Source organism: Haliaeetus leucocephalus, unplaced genomic scaffold (assembly GCF_000737465.1).
Source record: "Haliaeetus leucocephalus isolate CR32 unplaced genomic scaffold, Haliaeetus_leucocephalus-4.0 Scaffold240, whole genome shotgun sequence".
Lineage (NCBI taxonomy): Eukaryota > Metazoa > Chordata > Aves > Accipitriformes > Accipitridae > Haliaeetus > Haliaeetus leucocephalus.
Genome location: NW_010972676.1, coordinates 10029482 through 10038914, shown reverse-complemented (window position 1 = coordinate 10038914; position 9433 = coordinate 10029482).

Genomic DNA, 9433 nt, shown 5'->3' with positions numbered 1-9433 from the left:
TTTCAGGAATCTTCCACAGCTTATCTTTGGAAAGCAGAAGAGAGAGAAAGAAATGACTGCTGTTGCAAGAAGAAATGCCAAATCTTGAGGAAATTATATGAAGAGAGAGGAAAGATAAGTGAGCCTGGATTCCCTCAGAGTCTTGGCCTGGGTCCAGAAAAATTGCTATAGAGCAGTAAGCACACCAAAAGCATGGGAGTGCACACAGAGTTCTGGTGTTCTGCCTGAATCTGACAGTACCTAGGGAGTGACTCTAGTAGAAATCTATACAGAATGTATGCTGATACAAGGTGTGATTTGTGGAAGACTTCAGTTTTTCTGTTGTAATGGCAGTGTTTCTCCATCCCATACTTTTCCCTTAGCAAATGAAAAACTCCACTGTGATCATTTTGGCCTAGATCTTTAGAAAGGGATCAATGGTAGTTATTTCAGGTGCTTTCACGATTGTTTTTTATCTATTCCTGACTGCTTAAAATGAGCAGATTTTCATACAAAATATGCATGGTAGAAGTCTGTAAAAGGACTTCCAAGTTTTTTAATTTTGCAGCAGCTGTTGAAGTGGGCATGTCAGAGTTCTTATTCTGAGCATGCTGAAAATTAGACATTTTATAATCTTGCCTGTAACTTAGACTTTATTGAGGGGATCAAGGGGAAGAACTTCTGTTCTTCTGACACACATTCACAGCAGATTTCCACATAGCTTCACAAAAAACAGGATAAACAGGAGAACAGTAATGAGTTCCTGAAAAGGCCTCCAGATGAAGGAACAAGTGACTACAACAGTCATAATATATGATAAGTTGGGTATAACCTAGCAAAACAAACATAAGTGGAAGGGCATATCAAATATAGCGCTTTCCAATCTCAACTTGTACTAGAACTGGATTCTCACAACTTTAAAACTATCTCCAGGATACCTTAAATAGAACAGAAATAGCTCAAAGGCAAAGTTGGCTTTAAGACATTCTTCAGAGGTCATTCCTATAGTGTCAAAAAAAAATTCAGGGAGACTGCCAAGAAATAATGGCCTTTGGAAGAACAGCATTATATCTACCTTTTCAGTAGGGATACCCCTTCTGTGATGTGAAGATATTTCCTTGAAAATGTTTACTCTTTTGTCACTGTTTCCACAAAGCAACAACAGGGAAACATTTCTCCTTGAAGAAAAACAAATGATCTAAGAATTTTAAAGATGACATTTTTGTTTGACAATTCCTCTCTTTAAAAGAATACACACACACCCCCAAGGACCATGATATTTTTGATCTGAGAATTGACTATTTCTATAATATTCCAAAAGAGATTATCATTTAAGTCAGTCTTTCCTAAAATACAGTCACAGACATCCAAGTTTTGTTACCAGGTTCAGATGTTACTAACTGAATGAAACCATACTCTGTTTGCTGCTGTGCTGAAAGTAGATTCCTTTTGTTATTTATGCACATGGGAGTTTAGGACCAAACTGTGGTCTCACTGAAATTAATGGCAAAACTCCCACTGACTTCAATTAGAACAGGATTTGGCTCACAGTCTCATTACTGAGCATAACAATTAAAAGAATTGTATTGCTGTGTAAAAGGGCACAAACCATGTAGCATATTTCATTGAACCCATAGCCAACAGTCATTGCTATAGCAACTGAGGTTCTAACAAAGGTAGTCACTGTCTCTGTAATCATCAGGTGTCTCTATAGCAACTAGAGTTTCCAGAGAACAAGAGAAAAATATTCGAAAACCGTTAGTTGGAAGAAAAGAGGTCTGTGAATAAGAAGGTTGGAACCAAAAGCAACATAAGGGTAAAACATGGCTCAGAGTGAAGAGAAATGATTGTCCAGAACCTATGCAGACAATGGCAAAGGAGGAAAGAGCACAGGCCAAGGGCTAGACTGGAGATGGGAAAGGGAGCGGTTGAGGCTTTCCCTTGGGTAAGGGAAGCAATATGGCACTCCAGACAGATATTCCCACATCTAAAATAGTTATGTTTTGGACATAATTCTCTTATATTTAAGATTGGTTACTACAGGAGAGAAGCAGGGTTGTACCTTGTCTGCAATAGGAGTTTAAGTCCACTGGGATTTTCAAAAGCACCTGCCTGCACTTCTTGTGCCTACATTTCTTGAAACGCTGCTGCTGCTACCACTGTGCAATTATGTAGAAATGTTGGTTAACTGATCTTAATGTTTCTTATTTACAAGTTTTTAAACAGTGTTCAAGTGAAAAAAGGAACAGCTGCTGTTTGGATACTGATAGAGATGAAAACAGCATTGCTCATCATAGGTCTATTTTAGTAAAATATGTTTTTAGGCTCTCAGGTAGGAAGATAGTAGGGTTATCTTCACATAAGAAAGGTCAGCGTATGTAAACATAAGCCCCCGCCAAAAAAATATTTTAATGATATTGGTCAACCTATAAAATAACAATTTTGGCCTAATCCGATACCTACGGACCTCAGGGAGGTCTGAATTTGGGTGAGATGTTTAATTTAATTAGGAGTTTGCCAAAATGGTCATGTTCACAGACTAAAAATAATTCAGTTGGACCAGCATGCTTCCTTTGAAAACGAAGTCACAAAACTAATTATATATTCCAAACAGGGTCTTATCCTGTATACTGATGCATGTTTCTTACGTAAACCAAACCCCCTGTCTTTAACCTAAAGAACTGATATAAGAGTCAGTACTGCTAAAGTCAGATTTTTGTTTCACGTGTAAAGAGAGCCCTCTAGTGGAATATACTTTCAGATTCGACTCATGAAAAAGAATAGTCCATGTCATTTAAGTGAGTTAAATCAGGTTTTTCCTACTTTCCTTAGTACCATTTTGTTGCAACACAGTAAAATGTAATATAATTTGTATCTGAAACAGAAGTCACCAAATGACATACTGTTGAACAACGTACCTGAGAAAAACAAAAATCACCGTAGCAATATATGTTGTCAGGCAGCTTTTTTTTTTTTTTTTTTAAGATTTAAATGTCAGCTACAGTCAGGATGTTTGCTCCTGTAGCATGCCAGTCATGGATTCGGTTGCATTTCTGTAGTTGCTGTATACCCAACACAATTGAACCCATGACGTGATATCACTGTTTATATGAAGGGTGGGATTTTATTAATGTCAGCAGCCTAGGAGAGCTGACTAATCTTCAAAGATAGCTGCCTCAAAGCACAAGAACCTCGCAACATGCAGAAAGTCAAGCAACCATGGCAGAAGGCCAGTGTGGATGAAGAAGGAACACCTGGCTGAGCTCAAATGGGGAAAGGAAGCACAACCAAGGTGGAAGCAGGAACAGGCAACCCAGGAGGAATATAGAGACATTGCCTGAGCATACAGAGAAATGCTTAAACAGTTGGAGTTGAAACTTGCTAAGGATTTATGGAAAAGGGCTTCTATAAGTACATTGGCAGCAAAAGTGGCTGTTGAAACTGTAGACCCATGGCTCAGTGGGGCAGAGAAACTAATGACAAAGGACATGGAAAAGACAAAGGTATTCAATGACCTCTTTGCCTCAGTTTTTACGGGTAAGGTTTGCCTTCACACCTCCCAGCCTGCAGCAGTCTGTGGGACTGGTGCATTACTTGCATTATAGGAAACTAAACTTAAATCAGTGAATATGCACAAGTCCAAGGTTCCATAAATTGAATGTGAGTCAGCAGTGTGCTACAGTCCTTCCAAAAATGGACTGCCTGAGATAAGAAGCAAATCAACCTTTATGTGTGCTGAGATTTCAGTGGATGAACATTACATTTCATAGTGAACCCCTCTCCCCTTTTTAGCTCCCCATAGTAGTCTCCCACCAGGAAACTATAATGTAAAAATTATCTTTACAATTGACATCTTTAAGTTAAATCTTGCTATCCAGGCTCTTTTTCAGTTTAGTAAAATATATTTAAAAAAAAACAAAAAACAAAACAGTAGGGCAGCAGTTCAAGCTGAAAATGAACATTAAACCCACAGAAGTAATCTTGGAAATATCTCCTTCATGATCCTGACATTTAATGATGTGGATTAATTTAAACTGTATAAATAGGTAATATCAGTTTCTTAGAATTTCATAAGAATTCATCTTAGTTCTGAACCTATTGGCTAAAACTGTCTAAAACAGAGCAGACCAACTGTACTTTGATAACTCATAGAAGCAAACTGTTCTCTCTTTCAGAGCTTCAATTTCTCCAGAAGTGCTGGCATTTCTGTCTTCTTAGGCAGAAAAATGCACATGAGCATTTCTACTCTCTCCTAATTGAAATTGATTTGTAAAGTTTGGTTCCAGCATGATGAGTACAGTGTGTTGAGCTGGTCGTTACATCACAGGGTACATTGAATTCTTTGGTGCTCAAAAGAGAGAAAAGATTTTCCTGTGTTGATACAATGCCTGGAGACAGTGATGTATGAGCAGAAATATCACAACTCTCTTGCAAGATTAAAAGTCCAGTTCCACTCAACTCAATGTATATTCATAGTAATTAGTATTGTATTTTGATTAGGCAGTAAAACAGGCTCTGAACCAAGGAGGAAAAAAACCCAAACCAAACCAGACTGCCTTCTGGATAGAAAGATGTATTCCAGTAAGCAGAAATTTTTAAAGCTAATTTTTGGCTAAGAGTAAGAGCTGTAACATACTAGATATATAGATTATGTGGACTTATTTCTGTCACTAGAGACTCTGTGACCCATGTAGGTAGAATACCAGCAATACCAAATAAGCAATAGTAAAACCAGAGTCCGACCTCAGGAAAAAAGACAGGACAAGATCAAGAGCAACCAGCAAATAAATTGATTTCATAGGAAGGCTCTTCTATGCAGTAGAAGAACAGATTTCATAATATGTTGAGGCCTGCCAGTTATAAACTGACACTTAGCCCACCACTGTAGGCTTAGTGGCCTTAGCCACCTGAAGTGGCCTTAGCCCACAGGATTTCATAGGCAGTTGTGTATCAGAACAGGAGCTAGCAAGGCAGATCTTCTTGACTGGAATGGATTAGAGAAGGATAACCAGTTGTGATCCCACTAATCCTGTTCCAGTCTGTCTGGGTATTTTAGGCAAGTGAGCTGTGACAGAACATTTGTAATCTGTGCACTGGCAATGTGGCTGATGTCTCAGTTTCAGAGTTGGTTTTGGTTGGTTTTTTATTTACATATATAGATGTGCTCATTTTCAATGCTTGTTTTTACTTTTGGCTGTACTTTTCCTATGCTTGCATAATTGCCAGCCTTGATAAAGCATTGTCTCTTTGCTTGGAATGCCCACTAACTATAATTACTATAATTAATTACAATTTTTACATTGTGCTCCTTTTCTGACTTTATATTTTCCAAGAGGAGAATCTCTACTGATTTACAAGACTCCTCTTGCTTTCTATTTGATCTTGATAGTTTCTGTAAGAGCAGACTTCTACATCTGCCAAACTAAGTGAGGAAAGGATTATTGTTCTGTGAAATTCATGAAGTAGAGCTGATAAGGTGAACATAGAAAATAAGCAAGACTGCTACTTCTTGTTCATAAAAATGACATGCCAAGGGAGATGAAGCAAATATTACTTGCAGTAAGAGTGTGGTATTATTTTAGCTCTGCCTTTGGCCTGTTAAATAATATTCAAAATATCTTCCCTGTGAAAACTTTCTTCATTCACCTGGTAGCCTGTTCTGAAAACCAAAATGTAACTTTTTATGTTATCCAGATCCCTTCCTTCTTGATTTATCATCTGTTATCAATATTGCAAATATGATGCAGCTGCTGCAAAACATTGTTGATCCGATCTGCAATCCAACCAAAACTTGGAGAGAAGTTATTCCTCTTAGGAGGGGAAATTGATGAGGGGCCAGGATACCACTGAAAACGTAGTTACATATAAGAACATGGAAAGACCTGAGCACAGAAAGAATCAAACAGATTATCCGGTCACATTGCCAACAGTTTTTCAAATGAGATCTTACTTCAAGCACTGATAAGGTTTTCTGAGGCCATACTGTGTTTCTGTGTATTTTTCATAGATGGCTCTACTTTTTCAGTAGAGCTGCTTCTCTCCTACCCTCATCCTTTTTTTTCCAGAACTGTACTTAGCAAAACATTCCTGAAGAAACACCAGAGAGGCAATTTGGTTTAATTTAGCTCAAGAGGTATCTGATTCTCTGTACCTATTTTTCTAATAAAATAATATGGCATACAGAGAATAACAATACAGTCATACCATTCATCACAAAACATAACAAAACTAATTGGATTGAAACTTTTAATACAGGCTTTTTTATTACTTATATGTTTCACATTAGCTATTCTCCGTGTATGACCCTGAACATCTGGGGCATCCTTCTGAGTAACCTATACATGCCAAAATGTCATCAGATTATTAAAAGCAAAAAAAACCCATTCTTAAGGTCCTGTACCAGTTAGTTCCAGTATATTTCCCCCAGTAACACATGTATAAAATACCCACTTGCAAACGTTGCATCAGAGAGTTAGCTTGCCTGAATCATTATATCTTCATATTTTTTGCGTATTTCAGATAGTGTATAGCAATAATATAGTAGTGAACTCTTATGTGGATTGCTGCAGCTGAACATCTGGCCCACTTAGAAAATATTAGTAACTTAAAAATCAGATATGAAAATGTTGTTTCTCTATGTCCTCAACCATTACGATATTTTTCAAATGCCATATCTGATACAGAAGGAATAGGAAATAAGCACCAGTTCCTATTTGTAAAGGAAACTTAAAATAACTAAGTGAATGCCAAAAGCTGATACTAAGATTACCTTTTATTCAAATAGCACTTTTTATGCAATGATCTCAGACCATTTACAAATATTAATGAATTCCTAAAAAGCCTTGTGAATGATGTAAACATTGCTATTCCTAATCCTAAAATTAGAAAGCATTTTACTATCTGTAAGGAATCAAGCTAAGGCAATGGTATTCTACAGATATAAATTGTGGCAATTAGCTAAAAACAAGTAGCCTGTGTTTTGTAGAAAAAAAAACAAAACAGGCTACCTCTTGTTTTTTAGCATTTCTTCATAGTGAATGAATGATGACCTTGAATTAGAAAGGTTAGAAAGAAAAATGGTTACTTTTGGTAAACGTGTTGTCAAATAGGAAACAACCATGTTGTGAGACACCTGATATTTTTCAGCTGTATACGCAGAGATATTTTTCTCTGTATTAAAAAAAAAAAAATATTCTCTCTGAGCCCAGGCCCTTAGCACAGATCACCTGATGAAAAGTATTTGCATGTTTCTAGTCTCTGTTACTCAGTCACTAAAAAAGTCTGCAACATCAGCTTTCTACTTGCTAGCACAGCACAAGAATTTCTTCCAAGATCTACCTGTGGATAAACTTATACTGCTTCAACATGGCCATTTTAAATACCTGATTCTTTAGAAGCTTCATGAACATTAGTACTTATTGTTCACTCATGAGCCTATTTTACCTCCTTCCCCCAAAATGTAAGATTAACTCAATATGTGGAAAAGAGGTCCACTGATGCAAACCTGTATTAATTTCTTTAGAACAGTACAGTACAAATACATACTAAGAATGCTAAACTGTTCTGGTTGGAGGGGAACAGAACTTTGTTAATATCATTAGGACAAAGTCCCTGGAAAATTACTATCTATGATAAATCTTTCATCAAGATAGAATCCACATAAATTATGAATTTCATTTAGAAAGGAAAAAACCCCAAAAACTTAATACATAATTTGGAGAAATACCTTTGACCAGGAATCAGAAATCTTATGTGTTGGTTGGAATTCACAGAGAATGCTCTATGCACCAAATGAAATGGAAGATTGAAAATATTGACCAAAAAGCCATTTGAAGAAATTTAGAATGTAAAAAGGAGAAAAACCAACAACATGGAGTTAAAAAAAAAAAGTAGATTTTATAATTTTTTGTGGAAGATAAATGCTTAGTTTCAAATAATCAAAATTTATCTTTAAACAAAAAGAAAAGAAAACGTTTGTTTGGCATAATGGACACACAAGCTAAAAATTCTGTGAGTGCCAGTTGCAGACAGGGATACAATTATAGAATTAGACAAGTGTACATGGCTCTGTGAAGGATTAATACAATGTTTGAGAACGTGAAGAAAAACAACAGTTTTGGATGTCATTTCTGGATTCCTGATAAGCAGCACTATGATGGGTGGCTATGTCTGGAAAGCTGATTTAAAATTGTCTTGCATCTCTGAGAGGAAAGCAATACCTAAAAGCCCAATCCTGTAACACGATGAATGCTATTTAGAACCAAATCTCCCCAAAATTATATAAGGAGCTGAGCTGAGTCTTTAGCAGAATTTAAGCCCCAAGTCTAACACCTGCAAGCCTAAAACTTTCATTCACCTAATGGAAAACTCTGATTACAATGGTTCCCTAGTGTCTAGTGTTGTACTTCTGTGCATGAAGGAAAGCATTCAAAAAAATCACTTGCTGAACTCAGAGTGTATGGAGGAACAGAACTGTTTAGCCTAGTGTTTAAAGCCATTATCCGCAAGAAGTAAAAAAACAATTCACATCATTTCTCCCAACTTTTTTGTGGCTATCACAGATATTCCAACAGTTTAAAGAGAGAGGTTTGGTCTCAGCATCCAAAACTATGGTTATATATCCTCAAAGTCTGCCTTGAAATATTTAGCTATTTTCTGTAGAGGTGTGGGGGGTTTTTTCTACTAAAGTAATTCACTTCTATGCAACCCAGAATGTGGAAGCAGTTAAAGTGATAGAATACGTAATTTATCCCTCATCCATTACAGCAATAAGCTCTTGAACTATAAGCATCTTTTTATTATGCCAACATTAAGGAAATATACCCCTTTAACTATCAGTAAAGAAAAAGGTTGTTATGTGTCTAGATTAATTTGTTAAGTCCAAAACCTATTCAGTAAGTGAGGCTTGAATCAGTGACTTAACTGACTTAAGCACACGCTGAAAAGTTTGTAGAGCTGGGACATGCAGTCTTACTTTTCAGATAGAGTCTTTTTTAAAGCTCTTACGTTGTTAAGATTCAAACTTCAGAATCTTATAACCTACCAAAAAAGTAAATCTTGGAACAAGCCTGTGATTTTTAGTTCAGTAGAAACAAAAGAACAAACAAAACCAGTTAAACAAACATAAACACCCCAACATTTTCCCAACAAAGACAAGGTTTTGTGATGTCTGAAGCAAGATTACTAGTGTCTAAATTTTTATTCCTGAGGACAAAGATGTTTTCTGAGCAAAACTTTTCCTGACACAGGTGTCTTTTCTTACATAAAAGTCTGAAAATGCCTTCAGAGCTTCTCTAAAAGGAAAAAAAACCACTAAACACCATTCTCTCTGATGACCTTATAATTCTTCCTAAAACAGTTTCACACACGGAAACATGACTGATTAACCACTACACAGTTTAATTATTTTCACAGTGTGTCCATTTTTTAGAAAATTCCTCCTGAACAAAGTCAG